A 22,168-nucleotide genomic window follows, 5' to 3' on the forward strand; every position below is an offset into this window, starting at 1 on the left:
CCTAGAAATAGTGGATAGGTAGCCCGAATTGACCATCTCCTGCAACCAGATTGATAACTACTCCAATTTTCATCAGAGATTCTTCATCCAGTGACTGATGGAAACAGATGCAGAGATCCACAGACAAGCTCAGGGAATCCCATTGAAGAGAAGGAAGGATTGGCATGATATTTTTAAGCTACAGGGGATTTACTGAAATATAAGTGTTGTATATAGTGGGGTATCTCTATTATTCTCATTAGTTACTCAGCACACTCTTACTATGCCCTTATCCCTAATTTAAATAATCTTTCATAGTTCCTCTTCATTTTATTGTCACATTAATTTTCTTTTTGTAATCTTATTTTTCCTTTGATCTGCTTTTTAATCTTGGAAAAGAATTTGCCTCTTCACTACAGTTATTTGTATTTCTGAATTTTCTCTCATATGTGCATAGCCATCAATGTCAGAAATTCCTTTCCATTTTGTTCAATGATATGTCTGATGCACCAAAAATAAAATATATATTCAATAAATGTTCATGATTATGATGTCACAAACATGTGACAAATATGCATAAAGCCAAAAATTAAATACAGGACTCCAACTTACTCTGCACAAATAACTTATATTAATCAATATATTGGAAAAACATAACATGTAACTTGTACATTAGCAAAGGAGTTTGGTATTGGTGAGAGGATAAACACATGGGTCAATGAACTGACAAAGGACCTGCAAAAGATGTTTAATAGCTAATGAATACATAAGGAAGGCAGGAAAATGAAAGGATGGCCCTTATCGAGAAATTATGCAGAAGGAATTGAACAGCCATAAGCAAAACAGAAAGAAAAATTATCCATGACTAATCCTCACAATTTATTAAGAAATGACTTAGAATAAATCATGGCTTTAAACATAAAGCTATAAAACTTTCGGAAAAAAAAAGAAAAATGCTTAGGTTATGGGGATAACCAAAAAGACCTTGGATTAAATACCAAAGGTATTAACTATAAAAGGATAAAGTTGATAACCTAAATCTCATCAAAGTTTCACTCTGCCAAACTTTGTTTGGATTATGGAAAGAACAAGCAAGCAGAGGATTGAGAATAATAATATTGCTTTCCTTTGTTCCTCTACGGAATTACTTGTGTTGATAGCTTTTGCTCTTTTATTTCCAACTGTTATTTCATGAAGTGTATTGCAGTTTGTTTATCTAGTACCAATGGAAGAACATATGAATTTCTTCCTGTTTGGGCTATTATGAATAAAACTGGTATCAACTGATTAAATTCCATATGAATACATTTCTACAACATTTATAAGATTATAAAATTTCTCAGATAGAGAGTAGAATAGTGGTTGTCAGGCACTGGAGAGGGAAAAAGTCATCTGTGGTTATGCAAGGATACCGGAAGGAAACCTGGTGATGATGAATCTGAATTGTATCATTCCCTTTGCACTGGACACAGCATCCTGAGCATGTGATTAAATCACAAAGTAAACAGACACACATACACAAACACATAAAATCCAATAGAATCTGAATAAAATTAAAGGACTTTTTCTATATTGATTTCCTGGTCTACTGTGTAGAGTGGTTTTGGGTTAGAAATAAATAAAAATATTGTACTAGAATATACAGTAGTAATATGTACAAATCACAAAAACATTTCAAGGGAAATCACTAAATGACTAATAATATGACTTTCTAGAGGAGATAAAGTCAGTATTTATTTAGAGAAGGCAGAGGAATGAGCTTAGTAACAGGGTACTGAAAGTCAGAAGAAAGTTCTTTCAAGCAATAATCTAAATAGTCTATGTCCTGATTGTAGTGGTCTCTGTATTAATCAAATTTTGATGTAAGTTTGCACTTAAATAATTGCATTATGTTTATTTCATGTGAAGGGTACCTCAAAATAGTTATTTAAAATGAAAATTATTATCAGTATGAGATAAATAATAACTGGGCAATGTACTTATTTTATGTAACGAGGCAGAGAACTTTATGAAACAAAATGGTATTTGACCAGAGGCAGGAGATAAGTAGAGAAAATATATGTGTAAAGAATGTTCCATGTGACAAGGAAATAAAACATATACCCATAATCCAGCATGATGCCTTCAAAGAAGGTCCAAGAGGCCAGGATTGTCTGTATGAGAATTTGAATAAATGATGAGGAAACAGTGTCACAGAGATATTTAGGAAATAGCTGGAGAAATGATGGGCAGAGTTCAAAGACAGAATTTTCCTCTTAAAAAAATACAAAGATAGCCACTGAGCAAAAGAGCAACATGACCTAACCTATTTAAAGGAATTACTTTACTATTATCCAGAGAATATTGTCAGATTACATCATATGGTGAATTATTTCTTTTAGGACCTTCAAATTCAGCTTTTACTTTTATAAACTGCTTATTTGTCCAAGTCTCAAGAATGCATTTGACACCTGAGGTGTTCTTCTATGAGCACATTTCAGAGTAAGTCCATTTACTAAATTGTAACAAACAAACTCTTCTATTACATTGGCACTTTAAAGTTGAGAATTTATTTCTTTTTTTCAAAAATAATGAGATGAATGGTTACAAAATTGATAGCAAAATAAATAAACCTACATTCTAAACAATCCCATCATAATTGTAAATGTTTATACATGACGTATATTTGAGGAAATTTGCTGATACTTTAAAAATAAAATTCCCTCATATTTGTGAGTAAAAATATCACATGTCCTAGAATAGCTACGTGATGCCTTTAGAGGGCAGAAGTCACAAATACAAGGTTAACAAACACAGTATCAAAGTCAATATAAATTAGTTAATTTTGCTAATGACTGTCATTTGTTGTGAAAATAGACAGCAAGATCTCTTCCTGAAGAATTAACAAGCAATTATCTGTCAAGGAGCTTGGAAATTCTAGTCGACAGAAAAAGAAAAGTGAACAAACTAGCAAGGAGAATGTTGAGACCTCCGTAGCAATAGCTCCTAAAACAGACCCTAGCATTCAGTCTGTCAGAAACCTGGAGGAAGACTGTGATGGAGAAAAAGTGATACAAAAAAGCTACTCATACATGTCCCAGCAGGAGTCAAAATCAGGTCACAGAAACCCCAAACACCTTTCTAGGAAAAAGGCAACAGTTGTTCTAAAAAACTGTTACCCTGTTAGAGAACCAGTTTCTATTTTTAATGTGTGCCTTGATACTACAAATTTTACTCCATTTTCTCTAATAAATGGATAAAATTGCTTTGAAAAGGCTAAAGCAAATACATTTAGTGTTAGTTTACAGAAGAAAGATGCATGTATCTCTGAATGAAGAGTGATCTTCCTTTTTTCATTTCTTTTTAAATGTGAGCCTTATCCTGGGTATAGAATCCTAAGTATATAAACACACACACACACACACACACACACACACACACACACATACACGTGTGTATGTATATATTCAATAGCAGTTATTGTAGTAAAAACTAAAAGATTTATCTATTTACTCAGACTACCACAAAACTTGCCATATAACATTTCCTCATAACACATTGTGGTTTGGAGATCTAGAACTAATTAAAAGTAAGCTTTTAGCATCATCTTGACAACCTATTGAGGAAGAAAATAAAACTCTTAATGTATGTTCATTTTTCTTGCAAATATACTAAAATTGGAATGACAGAAGATTATCATGACCTCTGCATAGGGATGATCCACACATTTGTGAGCCTTTCCATATTTTTATGTATAAAGGCAGACCAATTAGAAGAACACTTGCCTTTTCAATGCAGACTTTGAAAGCTAGAGGGCCTGGATAAATGTTCTATAAGCTCTAAAAGCCTACAGATACAAGTCAGCAAAACTATCATAATTGATAGAAAAAGAAAAATAATCATAATAAAACAAATTTAAACAATTTCTGTCCATCAACCCAGCTCTACAAAAGACATTAGATGGAAAATTTCAGTGTGAAGAGAACACAAATGACCTTTAAGAGAATGCGGGGAATAAATAATCTGAGAACACTTAAGTAAAAGAGGAAAAGAACCACTACCACAACAGAATAACAGGAATTAACAATCACTGTCTTGTAATCACTCTCAATATTAATGAACTTAATTACTCAACAAAAAGACACAGGCTAATAGATTGGTTTAGAAAACAGGGTTCATCTTTCTGCTGTATTCAAGAAACACACCTCACCATCAAGGACAGAAGTCATCTTAGCATGAAAGGCTTGAAAAAGGGTATCCAATCAAGTGGAACCAATAAACAAGAAGATGTAGAAATTTGAATATTTGACAATTTATGCTTCAAATTAAAACTAATCAGAAGAGATAGGGAAGGATTCTACATCAATGATAAAAGAATCAACCAAGAAGATATTATAATTCTAAATATTCATGTCCCAAACACAAGGGCATTTAATTTAATAAAGGAAACATTACTACATCTAGAATCACATATTGACCTCAACAAAGTGATAGTGGGTAACTTTATTTTCCTATTCTTACCATGGATAGGTCATCCAGACAAAAACTAAATAGAGAAGCAATACAGTTAAATAACGTCTTAAGTCAAATGGACCTAGCAGATATCTACAGAATATTTTGTCTAAACACCAAAGAACACACTTTATTCTCAGGCACCATTGAACTTGGCCCCAAAATGATCATGTATTAGAAACAAGTCAAGTCCTAAAAGATGAAGAAACATTGAAATAATACCTTTTATCCTATGTGATCACCATGGATTAATGCTAGATATCAGCAAAATAGAAATGATAGAAAGTGTACAATCTCATGAAAACTAAACAACTCACTAATATACAAAAATTATGTTAATACAAAAATAAACAAGAAAATCAAAACCTTTTAAAGTTGAATTGAAATGAAAATACAACATACCTAAACCTGTGTGGCAAAATAAAAGTAGTTCTAAAAAGAGAAAAGATTATTGCACCGAGTCCATATATAAGCAAGCAAACAAATGAAAGAAAACAAAGTAAAACTTGAGCTACTTCATACAAATAATTTATTGACACACTTGAATGTTCTAGAAAAAAAGGAGCAGAAATAATAACCAAGAACAGTACACAAGAAGAAAGAATCAATCTCGGGCCAGAAATCAATGAAATAGAAAGAACATAAGAAAAACCAACAACAACAACAAAAAAAAATCAAAGAAATGGAAGAGTTGGTTTTTTGAGAAAATCAACTACATTGACAAATATTTATCTAAATTAACTAAAACTATAGATAAAAAGGTAGACATTATAATAGACAACATAAGGTCTTAGAGAGATGGCTCAGCAGTTAGGAACACCCTGCCTAATCTTTCAGAAGACTTGGATTCAATTTTTAGAACCCACATGGTAGCTCACAACCATTTGCCACTCCAGTTCCAGGGATGCAACATCCTCTTTGGATGCTCACAAATATGCGCGCACACACACACACACACACACACACACACACACACACACACACACAGAAGTATGCACCAATCATACATATACAATAATAATAAGTAACAATAGACCCCAAGGAAATTCAGAGAATAAGGATATACTTAAAATTCTGTATTTCATTAAACTACAGAGGTAGATGGATTTCTTGATATATATGACCTACCAAAGTTAAATAATGATGAGATAAACAACTTAAATAGACCCATAGTGCCTAGTAAATAAAAGTAGTAATTAAAAGTCCCAATGAACAAAAGCACAAGGCCAGTTGTTTCCAGCACAGAATTCTACCAGACCTTCAAATAAAAACTAAAACTAATATTCCTCAAAATATTCTATAAAATAGAAACCTAAGAAACATTTCTTCAGATGCAGGCCACATCAGTCAGAAGGACAGGTGAGTGACCCATCTGTCAGATGAACTGCCCCTACTCCTTAGACTCAGTTCTCAAAGACTCATTTCACCTTCCACCTCCTGTTACCTCATTTTGTGCCCTTCAGCTAGGCCCTGCCCCAACTCTGGCGGACTTCTGCTGCACAGGCATGATGGTTTTCATTTATAAGAATTACCATCGTCATGATGTCTCTTCACAGCAATTTTAACTAAGGAAGACATTTGAATCAGCTACTGGGATCTTATTATGATAAGCCTGACCATGTTTTTGCTTGGAAAAAATTTGACTTTGGGGTTAGGAAAGCAGTGGAATGCTTGAATCACTGATTAATGGGTCATACTAGTTGGAGCATGGAAGATTTAAACTGTGAGGACAGGGCTCAAGAAGTCTCTGAGGGGAAGAATTTTAGTATGGTGCCTAGAGATCATTCTTGTAATGTTTCGGTGCAGAATTTGGACGCTTTTTGCCCTTGTCCAAAGAGTCTGCCTGAGGCGAAAGTGAAGAGCTTTGAGTTAATTTTGTTGGCAGAGGAAATTTCAAAACGGATTAGTATAGACTCTGTGATGTGATTATTAGTTGTAACTCTAATGAAGACATAATGAAAAGGAGAAAGTTGAGTAAGGAAAAATAGAAAATATACAAATTGATGAGATAAGTAGCACCAGGAAGGAGAATGGAGCTAAATTTTGTGTTCAAGGAGATAAACAGATTAAGAAATGGAATAAAGAGAGTGATGACCTCAAGGCAAGATCCCATCCAGCTGTGTTTCCAATTTGTGAAAAGGCAGTAAAGAAAAGCTTAGAGTCTGGTGTGATAGTGCAAACCTTTAATCCCAAAACTCCAGATGCAGAGGCAGAACAATCTCTGAGTTTGAGACCAGCCTGGTCTACAGATCTAGTTTCAGTACAGCCAAGCTTAGTCAGTGAAGGAAACCACAGAAAACAGAAAGTTGGTGAAGATGTAATCGAATGAGGGGGCCATGTTGCAGACCTAGCAAGCAGCAGAGTTTTGCAGCTTTGGCCATGTGGTTCTGGCTTTAGTCAAAGATAGAGGAAAAGAGTATAGAATCTCCCTCCACGACTAAGAAAAAACTCTGAGCCAGGCATGTTTTAGTTGTATCCACGAGTGGAGGCTGAGAGGGGCCATTTCATGAAGTTGTTAATTGGAAGCTTAGATTGCCTTAGTGACCTCAAGGCAATGTTGGATGTTGGAGATACCAGAAATACCTGTCAAGGAAAGCTACTAGCACAGAGTAGAATCAGTTCAAGAGAAAGAAGTGTGTTGTAATTAAAACTGAAAAGAGTTGGAGATCAGAATAGTGCTTTGGCATCAGACATGGAGCTAAAGAGTTTGGAGTTTAGCCAGCTGATTTTTGGTCTTGCTTTAGTCCAGTATTTCCACCACACTTTGCTCCCTTCCCTATGTTTTGGAATGGAATTATATAAGCTGTGTCTTTGTATGTTTGAAGTATGTAATCTTTTTTTATTTTGATTTTACAAGACATAGTTAAGAGATTGTATGAATCTCAGAAGATACTTTGAACTTTAGACTGTTATAGTCTATGGGGATGTTTAAAATTGTACTAAATGCATTTTTTTTCATTATGACATTGCTACAAGCCTATGGGGGCCAGGGTGTGGAATGTGGTAGTTTGAAAGAAAATGGCTCCCACAGGGAGGGGCACTATTAGGAGGTGTGGCCTTGTTGGAGGAAGTATGAGGGTCACTGTGGGAGTGGGCTTTGAGGTCTCCTATGCTCAAGCTACTCACAGTGACACAGTTCACTTCTTGTTGCCTGAGGATCAAGATGTAGATCTCTCAGCTCCTTCTCAAGACAGCATCATATCTGTCTGCATGCTACCATGTCCTGACATGAGGATAATGTACTAAACCTCTGACACTCTAAGCCAGCTAAATTAAATATTTTCCTTTATAAGAGTTGCCATGATCAGGGTCATGGTGTCTCTTCACAGCAATAGAAACCCTAGATAAAACGTTGGGTGATGGTCATACCAGTCAGAAGAACAGAAACCCCCTGCTGCAATAAAAGCCAAGCTAGACACAAAAAGGCCAGCCCTCAACTTGGACAGAGACTCTCTACTAGATCAGAAGTCACACCAGCCACCATAAAATCCAGGCTACAAAGACCAGAAGACCAAAGAGGGAAAAAATCCAAGGAAAAAAACACCCATCCAACAAACTCAAACTCAGAAATCAGTACCTAGTTCTATAATCATCCCTAACCTAGATGCATAAATGCAAGTATAAGGTACAATCAAAACCAGCCAGGGCAATATGGTACCATCAGTGGCCAGATATCCTATGACAGACAGTAAGACCTAAATATTCCAAAACAGCTGACCCACAAGAAAATGTCCTTAAAAACAAATTTATGAAGTTGATTTAGGTACTTAAAGAGGAAACAAAAAAACCCCATAAAGAAAATGAGGAAAAGACAAGCAAAAATTGGAGGAAATCAATAAATCTATTGAAGAATACCATGAAAGCCAAAAACAAACAAATGAACAAACAAACAAACAAAAACCAAACAAGTCAAGAAAACTGTTCAAGATCTGAAAATTGAAATAGGGGCAATAAGGAAAACACAAACTTAAGAAATTCTGGAAATAGAAAATCTAGGTAAGAGAACAGGAGCTACAAGAGGCAAGCATCACCAAAACAATACAAGAGATGGAAAAGAGAATCTCAGGCATTGAAGATATGATAGAGGAAATCGATTAATCAGTCAATGAAAATGTTAAATCTAAAAAATTCTTAACACAAAGTATCCAGGAAATCTGGAACACTATAAAAAGACCAAAACTAAGAATAATAGGAATAAAAGAAGGAGAAGAATCCCAGCTCAAAACCACAGAAAATATATTTAACAAAATCACAGAAGAAGCCGGGTGGTGGTGCTTGCCTTTAATCCCAGCACTCGGGAGGCAGAGCCAGGCAGATCTCTGTGAGTTCAAGGCCAGCCTGGGTTACAGAGTGAGTTCCAGGAAAGTCGCAAAGCTACACAGAGAAACCCTGTCTCAAAAACCAAAACAAACAAATAAAAAATCACAGAAGGAAAGTTTTCTCACCTTTTAAAGAGTGACATGCCTATAAAGACACAAGAAGTTTACAGAACACTAAATAGATTGGATCAGGAAAGAAAACTCCTTCACTGCATAATAATCAAAACACTAAAGTACAGAATAAAGAAAGAATATTGAAAGCTGCCAGGGCAAAGGCCAAGTAACACATAAAGTCATACCTATTACAATTACTTAACAGAGATTCTAAAAGCCAAAGGGCCTGTGAAATGTCTTGTAGAATCTAAGAGACCATGGTTTCCAGCCCAGACAACTATAGCCTGTAGCCAAATTTCTAAGTGGTCTTATTAAATAAAAGCACAGAGCCAAATATAGGGGTGGAAGCCTTAGAGATCAGGGAAATAGTGACAGCCACCAATCAAGCTTAACTCACCAGCTCTGCATCTTCCGTAATGTCATGACTTCTTGTCTACCCAAGCTTTTATTGCCTTGCTGTTCTGCCCTCTCATTGGCTCTTAGCCAAGCTACCTACTTCCTTGTCACTGTCTGTCTATACAGACCTCCAGGTCTCTCTTGGTACTGGGATTAAAGATATGTGTCACTACACTTGACTCTGTTCCCTAGTATGACCTTGAACACACAGAGACCCTACCTGCCAAGTGATTGTATTAAGGGCATGTGCTACCACTGCCTGACTTTTGTGTTTATTTAAAATGGCTTGCTATTTCCTCTGATCTCCAGGGAAACTTTATTTATTAACATACAAATAAAATATCACCACAATAGCCAGCAGAACTTGCAATCACTGTAGATTGAGAAAACAAGATATTTCATTACAAAGTCAAATTTAAACAATATCTATCCTTACAGAGGGTGCTAGAAGCAAAACTCCAACCCAAGGAAGTTAACTATACCCATGAAAACACAGGCAATTGCTGTGGATATCTCTATATGTAAATAAACGTGATTGGCCAATAGCCAGACAGGAAGTATAGGCGGAACTAACAGAGAGGAGTAAGGAGGAAGGAGAGGGAAGACTGCCTGGAGCTCTGCCAGGACAAGGAAGATGTAAAGTACCGGTAAGCCACAAGCCACGTGGCAAAGTAAAGATTAATAGAAATGGGCTGAATATAAGAGTGAGAGCTAGACAATGATAGGCCTGAGCTAATGGCCAAGCATTTTAAATAATGTAAGAGTCTGTGTGTTTATTTTATAAGTGGGTTCTGGGACTGGCGGGACTTGGCAGTGGGAGCTGGAGAGAAATTCTCCAGCTACAGGCAATAAATAATCTGACACCAGCAAAACCCCCAAAGGAAATACACACACAAATACACACACACACACACACACACACACACACACACACACACACACACACACACACTCACACACTCACACACTATCACTACCAGCAACAATAACAAAATAACAGGAATTAGCAATCATTGGTTAATAATGTCTCTTAATATCAGTGAACTCAATTCCCCAATAAGAAGACACATGCTAACAGAATGGATACACAAATGGGACCCATCCTTCTGCTGAATACAAGAAACACACCTCAGCTTAAAAGACAGACATTACCTCAATTAAAAGATTGGAAAAAATATTTCCTAAGTGAATGAACCCAAGAAGCAGTCTGGTGTAACTATTCAAATAGACTTCAAACCAAAATTAATCAAAAGAGATGGGGAAGGATGTTTCATACTCATAAAAGGAAAAATCCATCAGTATGATGTTTCAGTTTTTGACATCTATGCCCCAAACACAAGGGCACCCAAATTTTCAATGAAACATCACTAAAGCTTAATTCATACATCAAACATCACCCATTAATTGTGGAAGACTTCAATACCCCAATCTCACCAAAGGGGGGGAGAGAGAGAGAGAGAGAGAGAGAGAGAGAGAGAGAGAGAGAGAGAGAGAGAGAGAGAGAGAGAGAGAGAGAGAGAACAGAGCTAGGAGACATTATGAATCAAATGGACCTAACAATATCTACAGAACATTCCACCTGAGCACAAAAGAATATACCTTCTCTCAACACCTCATAGAATATTCTCCAAAATTGACCACACACTCAGTCACAAAGCAAGTCTTGATAAATACAAGAAAATTGAAACAATCCCCTTCATGATATCAGATCAACAATAACCGAAAGCCTAAAAACTCATAGCAACTAAACAACTCTATGTTGAATGACTACTGGGTCAAGGCAGAACTAAAAAAGAAATTAAACACTTCCTAGAATTCAATGAAAATGAATGCAGAACATACCCAAACTTATGGGACGCAATGAAAACAATGATAAGAGGAAGTTCATGGCACTAAGTGCCTTCATAAAGAATTCAGAAAGATCTCAGGATAGTGACTTGATAGTACACCTGAAAGCTCTACAACAAAAAAAAGCAGACACATACAGGAGGAGTAGATGGCAATAAACAATCAAACTGAGGACTGAAATCAATAAAATAGAAACAAAGAGAATAATACAAACAAGAATCAATGAAACAGTTTGTTCTTTGAGAAAATCAACAAAATAGGCAAACCATTATCCATACTAACTAAAAAGCAGAGAGAGCATACTCAAATGAACTAAATCGGGAACAGAAATTGGAATAACAACAAACACCAAAGAATATTTAGATCATACTTCAAAAACCTATACTCCACCAAATTAGAAAAACCTAAAAGCTATAGAAAATTTCATAATAGATGCCATTTAAAAAGTTAAATCAAGATCAGATAAACCATTCAAATAGACTTAAATCCCCTAAGGAAATAGAAGCAGTCATAAAAGTTCTTCCAACCTAAAAAGGCTCAGGGCCAGACAGTTTTAACACAGAATTCTACTAGACTTTCAAAGAAAAGCTAATACAAATACTCCTCAAATTGTTCTACAAAATAGAAAGAGAAGGAACATAGCCAAATTTGTTTTATGAGGCCATAGTCACTCTGATACTCAAACCATACAAAGCTTCAACAAATAAAGAGAATTACAGACAAATTTCTCCCATGAACATTGATGTAAAAATACACAATTAAAATACTAGCAAGCTGAATTCAAGAACACATCCAAGAGATTGTCCACCATCATCAAATTGGTTTCATCCTAAAAATGCAGGCATGATTTGACATATGAAATATTTTCAATGTAATTCACCATATAAACAAACTGAAAAAAAAAACCCACATGATCATCTCATTAGATGCCTTAAAAGCCTTTGACAAAATCTAACACCCATTCATGATAAAAAGTATTGGAGAGAGGCCGGGTAGTGGTGGCGCACACCTTTAATCCCAGCACTTGGGAGGCAGAGGCAGGCAGATCTCTGTGAGTTCAAGGCCAGCCTGGGCTACCAAGTGAGTTCCAGGAAAGGCGCAAAGCTACATAGAGAAACCCTGTCTCGAAAAACCAAAAGAAAAAAAAAGTTTTGGAGAGAACTGGGATACAAAGAAGGCACCAAAAAATAATAAAGGCAATTATAGGAAGCCTATAGTCAACATCAAATTAAATAGAGAAAAACTCAGAGCAATTCCACTAAAATCAGGAACAAGACAAGGCTGTCCACTCTCTCCATAGCTATTCAATATAGTACTTGAAGTTCTAGACTGAAAAATAGGAACACTAAAGGAGATAAGAGAAGGTAATGGAATGGGGGAGGGGCATTGATGGAAGGGCAATGTATTGTGTACATGTACTAAATTTTCAAAAAAAGAAGCAATTCCTACCTTTTTAATGAAATCACTATAATACTGATAAGAAAACCATACAAGGATGCAGCATAAAAATATAGACCAATATTTCTTATGATCATAGATGCAAACACTCTCAGTAAAATGCTTACAAACTGTAGACACATTTTTCTTTGGGCCACCAGCTCACAAAAACAACATGGAGACTTATTATTAATTATGAAGCTTGGCCTTAGCTTAGGCTTATTCCTAACTAGACTAGTTCTTATAAATTAAATTAACCCATATTTTTAAATCTACATTCTGTCACATGACTTGTTATCTCATTTCTCTGTACTGTTCACCCTGCTTCCTCTGTGTTTGGCTAGTGACTCTGCCTTCTTCTTCCCAATATTCTCTTTCTGCCCAGAAGACCTGCCTATCTCTTCGGCCTAGCATTTGGGTATTCAGCTTTTTTTTTTTTTTTTTTTTTTTTGCACCAATCACAACAATACATCTTGACAATCGAGAATTATATCGCAACATAAACTTAATTCATCAAAAAGATTATCCACCATCATGAAGTTGGCTTCATCCCAGACATGCTGGGTTGTTCCAACACACACAAATCCATTAATATAATATACAGAATAAACTATAAAAGATAAAAAACACATGATCATCTCATTAGTTCCAGAAAAACTTTTGACATAACCCTTCATCCCTTAATGAAAAATGTACTTAGAAATGCTGTAAAAGAGTACTTATTTCAATATAATGGACAACTTACGGCGAGCTCAGAGCTGAAATAATCATAAACAGAGAGAAATTAAAAGCATTTCCACTAATATCAGGACCAAGGCAAGGGTATCTATTCTCTCTTCATTTATTCAATATATTACTTTCACAAATAGCCTGAAAATATCTTGGAATAAATCTAACTAATCAAGTGAAAGACTTATATAATAAGAACGTTAAGATACTGAAGAAAGAAATTGAAGAAGTTGGAAATACCACCTGCTGTGGAATGGTCTTTCTGTATGCTGTGAATATGTGTTACTACCATTGGTTAACAAAGAAGATGCTTTGGCCTTTTGCAAGACAGGTAATAGCCAGGTGGGAAATCCAAGAAAAGATACTGGGAGAAGAAAGATAGAGTGAGGGAGATATCAGCCCGCTGCCCAAAGAGCAACATGCCAGTAGATTAGTAATGCCATGGTAACATGGCAAAACATAGATTAATAGAAATGGGTTAATTTAAGATGTAAGAACTAGGTAATAAGAATCCTGAGCCATAGACCAAATAGTTTGTAATTAATATATAAGCTTCTGAGTAATTATTTTATAAGTGAGACTGTGGGTGGGAGAGATTTGTCTGGACCATGGGCCCAGGAGGGACCAAGAAGAAATATCTGGCTAGAATTGGTACTCAGACATTTGGCAAGAATTTCCACATAAAACTGGAGAGCTTTAAAAAAAAGGCTCGCCTAGCAGTGGTGGCACACACCTTTACCTTTAATCCCAGCACTCGGGAGGCAGAGCCAGGCAGATCTCTGTGAGTTCGAGGCCAGCCTGGGCTAGGTAATGAGTTCCAGGAAAGGCACAAAGCTACACAGAGAAGCCCTGTCTCAAAAAACGAAACAAACAAACAACCACAAAACAAAAACAAAAACAAAAACAGGCTCTAAAACAGTGCCAAGAGCAGCTTCCAGAGATGAGTCCCCCGGTCACGGCTTAATTGGCAAGATGGAAGACTCCTGCAGACTCTCACAGCTGCAGTACAAAGAGGCTTTTCCCAATCACTTCCTGCAGGATTGAAAGCACAGCCACGGGCTTAAAAAATACAGGCATGCTACTTAACACTGCATCCTAGAATTGGGGAGGTAAGCGTGACTCTGTACCCGAGTCATGTTGAAAAGCCGAGGTGGGGGGAGTCAGCAGCCAGGGCAGCCACTTTGGTCTTATCCACACTGCAGTTTAAAGCAATGGTCAGAAAATGATTACAGATACACAATAAAACAGATTCTGATGGAAAAATACTCTAATCATGTTACAGTGTTTTTAAAAATATATGTAGGCTTGAGAGAGAAAAGAAAAAGGGTAGAGATAGTCCTTAAAAAGAAATAGAGTAATAAAGAAAAGCCACATAAAGATGGAAAATACACGGAGAGTCTGCATACTGTATATTATTATGTTGTCTTTGGGAATTTTTTTTAACTGCATTTGATTATGGGAGCTGCTAAGATAAAACCAACATATATCTCTTAAAGGTATCTTTACTTCAAAATTTGGGTCTAAGAATATATTGCTTCAGAAAAGATGTTCTTCTTTTCTTTCCACAGAAGATGAGAGCCTGTCGATTGTTTTCATTTTAATATGGTTTGATCAAGCAAGACCCCCTGAAAAATTTCCAATGGAAACAGATGGCCCAGATGATCCAACATTTCAAAGTGCTTCTGTTGCAGTTTCCTCTGAGTTCTGTATCCAGAAAGGCTTCAAGGCTGCTGGCTGAGATGAACCAGCCTCACAGACTATTCCAGTCAGGATTTGACCATGATCCTAAATTTTCTCAGGGTCCCCAAAAGATCACCAATACCCCCAATCACCAGGAAGTAGCCTAGAAAACTATGCCCACCTTCCCCAAAATGGACTATGGATGTTTTGTCTTTGTTTAGGGAGTTTGTTAGAAATTGTTATTGGTTATCAATCTCTTTCTAAAAGAAGAAAGGGGATATGATATAGAAATGTATGATATAGGAATGATAGGATAAAAGGGTAGATTATTGAATCTACTATAATCTAAAAAAAGAGCAGTTAATCTCAAAATATTTTACATTGGTATGGATTTCAGTTTATTGATGCAAATTTAAAGTTAATTTTGTTATACTCTATGAATATTTCTACTCTTGTGTAAGGTATTATGTTTATACAAATTATAAGATTTTTATGTATAATTAAAAAATATAGATTAATAATTAGTCATCTATGATAATCAAACTTATGTTAGTTAAGTTTTCTAGGTATACATAGATATATTTCAATTAGGTAGGTAATCTTCAAATACTTCAAAGACCTACAGAGTATGACATTCAAAATGTTTTCAAAACTTAGATGTTTCTGAACAGTGAGACATGTCTGCTCCTGGCAGCACCGATTTACTTCAAAGAAGAAGATGGACATTGAAAACACTCCATATAGAGTTTAACTTCTTTTTGTTAAAACTGGTCATTTGGGAAAGAAACTGCTCTTGCCTGGACTGCTTGGCAGTATGCTGCAAAACTGGACATATAGAACCCATAGGAAAGTGACCATTGAAATTTGCTAAATCAATGTGAGATGATCCTTCAGTTTCCTGTTCCACGGAAGAAACTGCCAGATATTCTGCAAGACACAGAGGAAAGTGACTTATGAACTTTACCAAAATAGGCAAACAGTTCTTCAAATTCTCTGCTTCACTGAAAAATCTGCCAGATACTATATTCCCGTAGGCTGAAGATGGATTCCTCAATGTTGCAGAGAAACTTTTGGTGATTCTCCAGGTGGCCAGAAGTCTCTGTCATTTCTAGAATTTTGGAAGTTGTTTACAATGTACTTCCTGTTTACTCAGATAATATTATATCCGTCTGGGGTCTTTGATGGAATTGAAGACCAGATAGTTATAATTATAGTTTTTCTTAGTTATGATAAAAGGTAAACTAGAAATAAAACTTTATACTCATAAATATAAGATAGATGATAGAGCATTTTGCCAAATACAAATATACTACATATTGTAATGCAATTCTTGCTTGATAACTGTTTTATTATATGTAATTTTACTATGTAAAAAGGAAAACCTTCCTTTTTAATTAGACAAAAAAGGGCAAATGTTGTGGGATGGTCTTTCTGTAATGCTGTGAATATGTGTTGCTACCATTAGTTAATAAAGAAGATGCTTTGGCCTATCGAAAGACAGGTTATAGCCAAGTGAGAAACCCAAGCAAAGATACAGAGAGAAGAAAGGCAGAGTGAGGGAGATGCCTGTCTGCAACCCAAAGAGCAACATGCCAACAGACTGGAAATGCCACGGCAACGTGGCAAACATAAATTAATAGAAATGGGTTAATTTAAGATATAAGAGCTAGCCAGTAAGAAGCCTGAAGTATAATCCAAACAGTTTGTAATTACTATGTAAGCCTCCGAGTAATTATTTGATAAGTGGCTGCAGGACTACAAATGAGAAAGATTTGTCTGGATCATGGGCCCAGGTGGGACTGAGAAACTTCCCCATACAACCACCCATGCTATGGATTAGTAGGATTAATATTGTGAAATGACAATCCTAACAAAACAATTTGCTAATTCATTTATCATCAAAGTCCCAAAACAATTTTCATAGAAGTTGAGAAAAACAAATCTTAAACTTTATGAGTAAACACACACACACACACACACACACACACACACACACACACACACAAACAGGATAGCTAAAAACAATCTGAATAATAAAGGAACTACTAGAGGTATCACCAGACCAGATTTTAATTTCTATTATAGAGCTATTGTATTAAAAACAGCATGGTATTGGCATAAAACAGACATGTTGGCCAATGGAACAGGATCGAAGACCAGGACAAATTCAATACACATATGTACTACTGATTTTTGATAAAGAAGACAGACACACACACTGGAAAAATGACACAATCTTCAAAAAATTGGTGCTGGCCAAGCTAGGTAGCTCTACTTATAAGAATAAAAATAAATACATATCTATCACCCTTCACAAAACTCAACTCTGAATGGATTAAGGACCTCATCATGAGGCTGAATACTCTGAATCAAATAGAAGACAAAGTGTGGAATTCAGTGATTTCATTGGAGCAGGAAAGAACTTTCTGATCAGGACACTGATAGCACCAGAACTTAGAACAACCACAAACAAATGGAAACTCCTGAAGCTAAAACTTCTATACTGCATTGGATGAATTTATTCTAGCAAACCAGTTGTCTACACAATGGAAAAATCTTTACCAATTTGGCAATCTTTACAAATAGGGTAGAAGGTTAATAGCTAGAAAATACAAACTACTAACACATCTGAACACCAAGAGAACTAATAACCCAATTAAAATGGGATATAGAACTATAAGGGGTTCTCAAAAGATGAAACACATGTGTCTTAGACACACTTTAAAATATTCAGCAAACTTGGCCATCAGTGAAACTCAAATTAAGACTACTTTGAGATCTTTTTTCCCCCAGTTAGAATGGCCAAAAGTAAAAACACAAATGACAGAAATTTTGGGAGGGTATGGAAAGAGGTGGAACTGTTAATAATTCCTAGGTGGAATAGAAACTGATACAGCCACCATTAAAACATTGTGGAGTTACTCCAAAAAAGCTAAAAATAGATCTACCACAAAGTCAAGCTATAGTACCCCTTGGTATATACCTAAAGAATTCAGAATGATACTACAGGGATCCTTACTCCTCCATGCTCACTGATGCTCTTTTTTTAATGGCCAGAAATTGGAAACAGCAAAGATATCTATCAGCTGAAGAACAGATAATGAAAATGTGGTACATTTACAAATTGGAATATTATTCAGCTGTTAAGACATAAGAAATTTTCAGGAAAATTGATGGAGCTAGAAATAGTCATTTCAAATGAAGTAATCTGTTACCCCCAAAAGCAAGCATTTTATGTTTACTCTCATATGTGCGTGTTAGCTTTTAAGCTTTAGATATGTGTGTTTCATTTAGAATAACCACAGAAGTTAGTTATCTCACAAGGGAACATGGCAAAGGAGAGGATATACCAAGAAAGGGAAAAGAAAAATATAACATTGTAAAGGCAAAAAGGGGTAACTGATATCAACATTAAATGGATAGGGGGATGGTAGTGCACAGTAAAGGGTCAATTATGTTAAGGGACAAGTAACACTGAAGTCCCTTTGAAAAACCATTTAGCAATCCACTAATACAGAAGTTTCCTAAATATATATATACACATATAAAAATAATTTAAATGGATTTACCATACAATATAGGAGACAATATCCCAAATAGACCTCTTATTCTACCAAAAAAAAAAAAAAAAAAAAAAAAAAAACAACCCTAATACCATGAATGGGTTGCATTTTGTTGAATTTTTGGCCAAAGGGTTTCCAGAGATCCCCCAAACATCATAGGGTATTGTCAATATTATTTGTTACCCTATTCAATCTGATATTAAGGTCCTATTGATGATGGCACCACTTACATTTATAATCAAACATATAAAAATCAAGCTGGTGACCACTAGTAGCTTCACCACTACTGACTAACCATTCATGATACTGGAAGGTAATATGTACATGACGGGGGGGGGAGTCATCAATATCTCCTACCTTTGAACCCTGTGACCTACAATAATGACCTGCTTGCAAAATAAACAGATGCAGCAGTGGCACAAATGTCATGGGATAACCAACTACTCCTTGAGACCCACTCCATGAGCTGGCACTGCTGAAGTGGCCTAGAATATGAAACTAGATTACTCAAGGGTCAGAGTGAAAACCTATTACTATTATTCTGAAAAAAACGAAATAGCAATAAAACAACTCCAAATAATGTATCTCTATATCATTGCTCATCAGTACATTGCTCATCCTTCATCTAAGAATCTTCTTGTTGCAATAGATAGTAAATAATGTACAGAGAATGAGAGACTTTGGAGCATTCATCCCTAAATGGAATGTGTTCATCAAACCCCTTCTCTCAGGGCTCAGGGACATTTTTGAAAGAGGAGGTGGAGAGATTGTAAGAGGCATAGGTGGTAGATGACCCCAAAGAAACAGTATTTTCTAGACACAGCAATGGTAATATACATATGAACTCACAGGAACTGTGACAGCATGCACATGGAGTCTGTTTTTTTGTTTTTGTTTTTTCAAGACAGGGTTTATCTGTGTAGCTTTGTGCCTTTCCTGGAACTTACTTGGTAACCCAGGCTGGCCTCAAAATCACAGAGATCCACTTGGCTCTGCCTCCCAAGTGCTGGGATTAAGGTCGTGCACCACCACCACCCAGCTGGAGTCTGTTTTATCTGGGTGACTACTCCTGACCATAAGGGCTACTCTAGAATGTGGATAATTTACCCACTGTACTAACTACATTAATGTCAACTTGATGAGCTAGAGTCATGTGAGAGGAAAGAATTTTAGTTCTAGGAAGGTGTTTCCTCAACTAAAATTCAGACTCTGTGCTCTGTGTTTTTTGTTTGTTTGTTTTTTGAGAGAGAAAAGGAACATGAATTTGGGAGCATGTAGGAAATGGGAGAATTTGTGAGGAGTTGGTGGAGGGTAAAGAATATTATCAAACTATGTTATATAAAAAAATTAAAGCCAATACATTAAAAAAATTATTTACCCTAAGAGAAATTTTCAATATTCTCACAGCAGGTAGTTCTTGTAAAACACTGTGTCTTAGTTACTTTTCTATTGCTATGATATAACATCATGACCAAGGCAATTTGTAAAAACAAAACAAAACAAAAAAATTTTAATTTTGCTTAAAATTCAAGAGGGTTAGAGTCCACAGTGGTGGAAAATTGAAATCTTGATCCGCAAGCACAAAGCAGAGAGATGAAGCACTGGGAATCACAGGAATCTCTTTAAACCTCAAGGCTTACTCCACTAAGATATCTCCAACTAAGCCAGGCAATGCTGGTGCAAGCCTTTAATCCCAGCACTCAGGAGGCAGAGTCAGGCAGACCTCTGTGAGTTCAAGGCCAACCTTGTCTATAGAGTGAAATTCAGGATAGGTACCAAAACTACACAGAGAAACTCTGTCATGAAAAACAAACAAACAAGAAAAGATAACTCCAACTAGACCACACATCCTAATACTTGCCAAACATTTCTACCAAATGGGGACTAAGTATTCAAATATATGAGCTTTTTTGGAGTATTCTCATTCAAATGGCCACATATCATTAGATGATGTTATATTCATCCCTATGGAAATGAAGATTTTGAAGGTCATTGATTTATTAATGCATGAAAACGATGAGTACCACTCAGTACAAGCCAAATATTACTGTAGTAATTGGGAAATTCCCTAGAAGAAAAAAAGAAAAACATCATTAATTTCACTAAGTTTATTTTATTGTTTGAGATAAAGGAGGGGGGAGGAAAGGAGAAGAAGGAGGGAGTGTGAAAAAGAGAGAGAAAGAGAGACAGAGAGACAGACACACAGAGAGAGGCCAAGTAGATAATATGAACTTAAGCAATATTATTTTAAAATAAGAAAACCAAATACCACACTGTAAGACAGAATGAGGGAATGGGTTGGTATAGACAGGTTATTATCTTCTGTGTCCTTTGGAAGATATGATGATATTCAGGGAATTTAATGAGACCATATTAGATTTTTCTTGTTCCTGAAGCTAACTACTTACTTCTATAACTAATTACTACAAACACAGAAATTTAAAACAATACAAAGATATCATTCTAGAGTTCTTTAGGGAGTAAGTTTGATACAGGTTTCACGGCATTAAAATGAGGGTGTCACTATGGCTGTCTTCCTTTGAATCCTCAGGAAGAATATTTTCCTGTACCTTCTGCAGTTCAGAAGCTATCCACATTCTATGGCATATGGTCTTTATATTCTGTATTTAATGTTAATACATCAGATCTTTCCTCATTCATTTTTTGTGACACTTTTTACAATAATAAATGCACTTTCTCTTGTCCTTTTTCCACCTGATTCCCATTCTTTATTTTCCTCCTTCCCCTTTTACTCTTCTTCCTTCTATATTTCAGTGAGAGAACTATGAACACTTATCATAAATTTCTAGAAAATATCAGTGGTATTTGTGATATAAAAGCAGTTATTTGAAAATAAAACAAGACTGTACTCCCTATCAAGAAGTCATTTCTGATGTAGTGAGTCTTCATGATCATGCTTTGCTAGTTTAGAGGATATGATTTAGCTAGATGAAATACTACAGAAGCCAGATATAGAAAATCCTTTGCTATCTTTTTGATCTACTTCCATCTAGTTTACAAAATTCACACTTGGATTGATTGGTTCCTGGAGAATTTTCAATTTTATCAGATAGGGTTTTACCCTGTGGTCCTTGTCAGCCTTGTCAAGACCACACAGTGAATATGAGGACAAGGTTAATACTCATCCTTTCTAATTTTTCAAAAGCCATGTCAAAATCTCCTTCTGTATTCAATCTTTACCAAAAGTCACTGGCTGATCATTATATGCCAGTTATGCTCAGCGTTTCCTAAATATTATTTCATCTAATTAAACTTGCAGTGACCTATTTTAGTTTAGTTTCTATTTCAGTCATTGTAAAAAAAGGAATAGAAATATTAACAAAATAAGATATATAGGTTATATATATATACATAATGGATTTTATTATTTAATATTTTAAAAAGAAAGAAGATGATTATGTGTTTTCAGTCTTAGCATTGCTTCTCTGTTTAAGGAAAGAAAACAGCAGAAAATGGTTCTTTGTTGAGGCAATAACAGTGCTATATATATGGAAGAAACCGTAGTTGGGTTTGAAAAGGTTGCCTTCTTTCAGTTTAATTGATTTGCAGAATTTACTATGGAATCATGTAGATATTTTAAGTAATTTTAAA

The 22,168-nt window shown here is 35.6% G+C and overlaps 1 pseudogene; it reads left to right on the forward strand.

Moving 5' to 3' along the window:
• Positions 1 to 3,607: 3,607 nt before the first annotated feature.
• LOC121827705 (U6 spliceosomal RNA) lies at positions 3,608 to 3,708 on the forward strand (annotated as a pseudogene).
• The last annotated feature ends 18,460 nt before the right edge of the window (positions 3,709 to 22,168 follow it).

The sequence above is a fragment of the Peromyscus maniculatus genome, chromosome 2 (assembly GCF_049852395.1).
Source record: "Peromyscus maniculatus bairdii isolate BWxNUB_F1_BW_parent chromosome 2, HU_Pman_BW_mat_3.1, whole genome shotgun sequence".
NCBI lineage: Eukaryota > Metazoa > Chordata > Mammalia > Rodentia > Cricetidae > Peromyscus > Peromyscus maniculatus.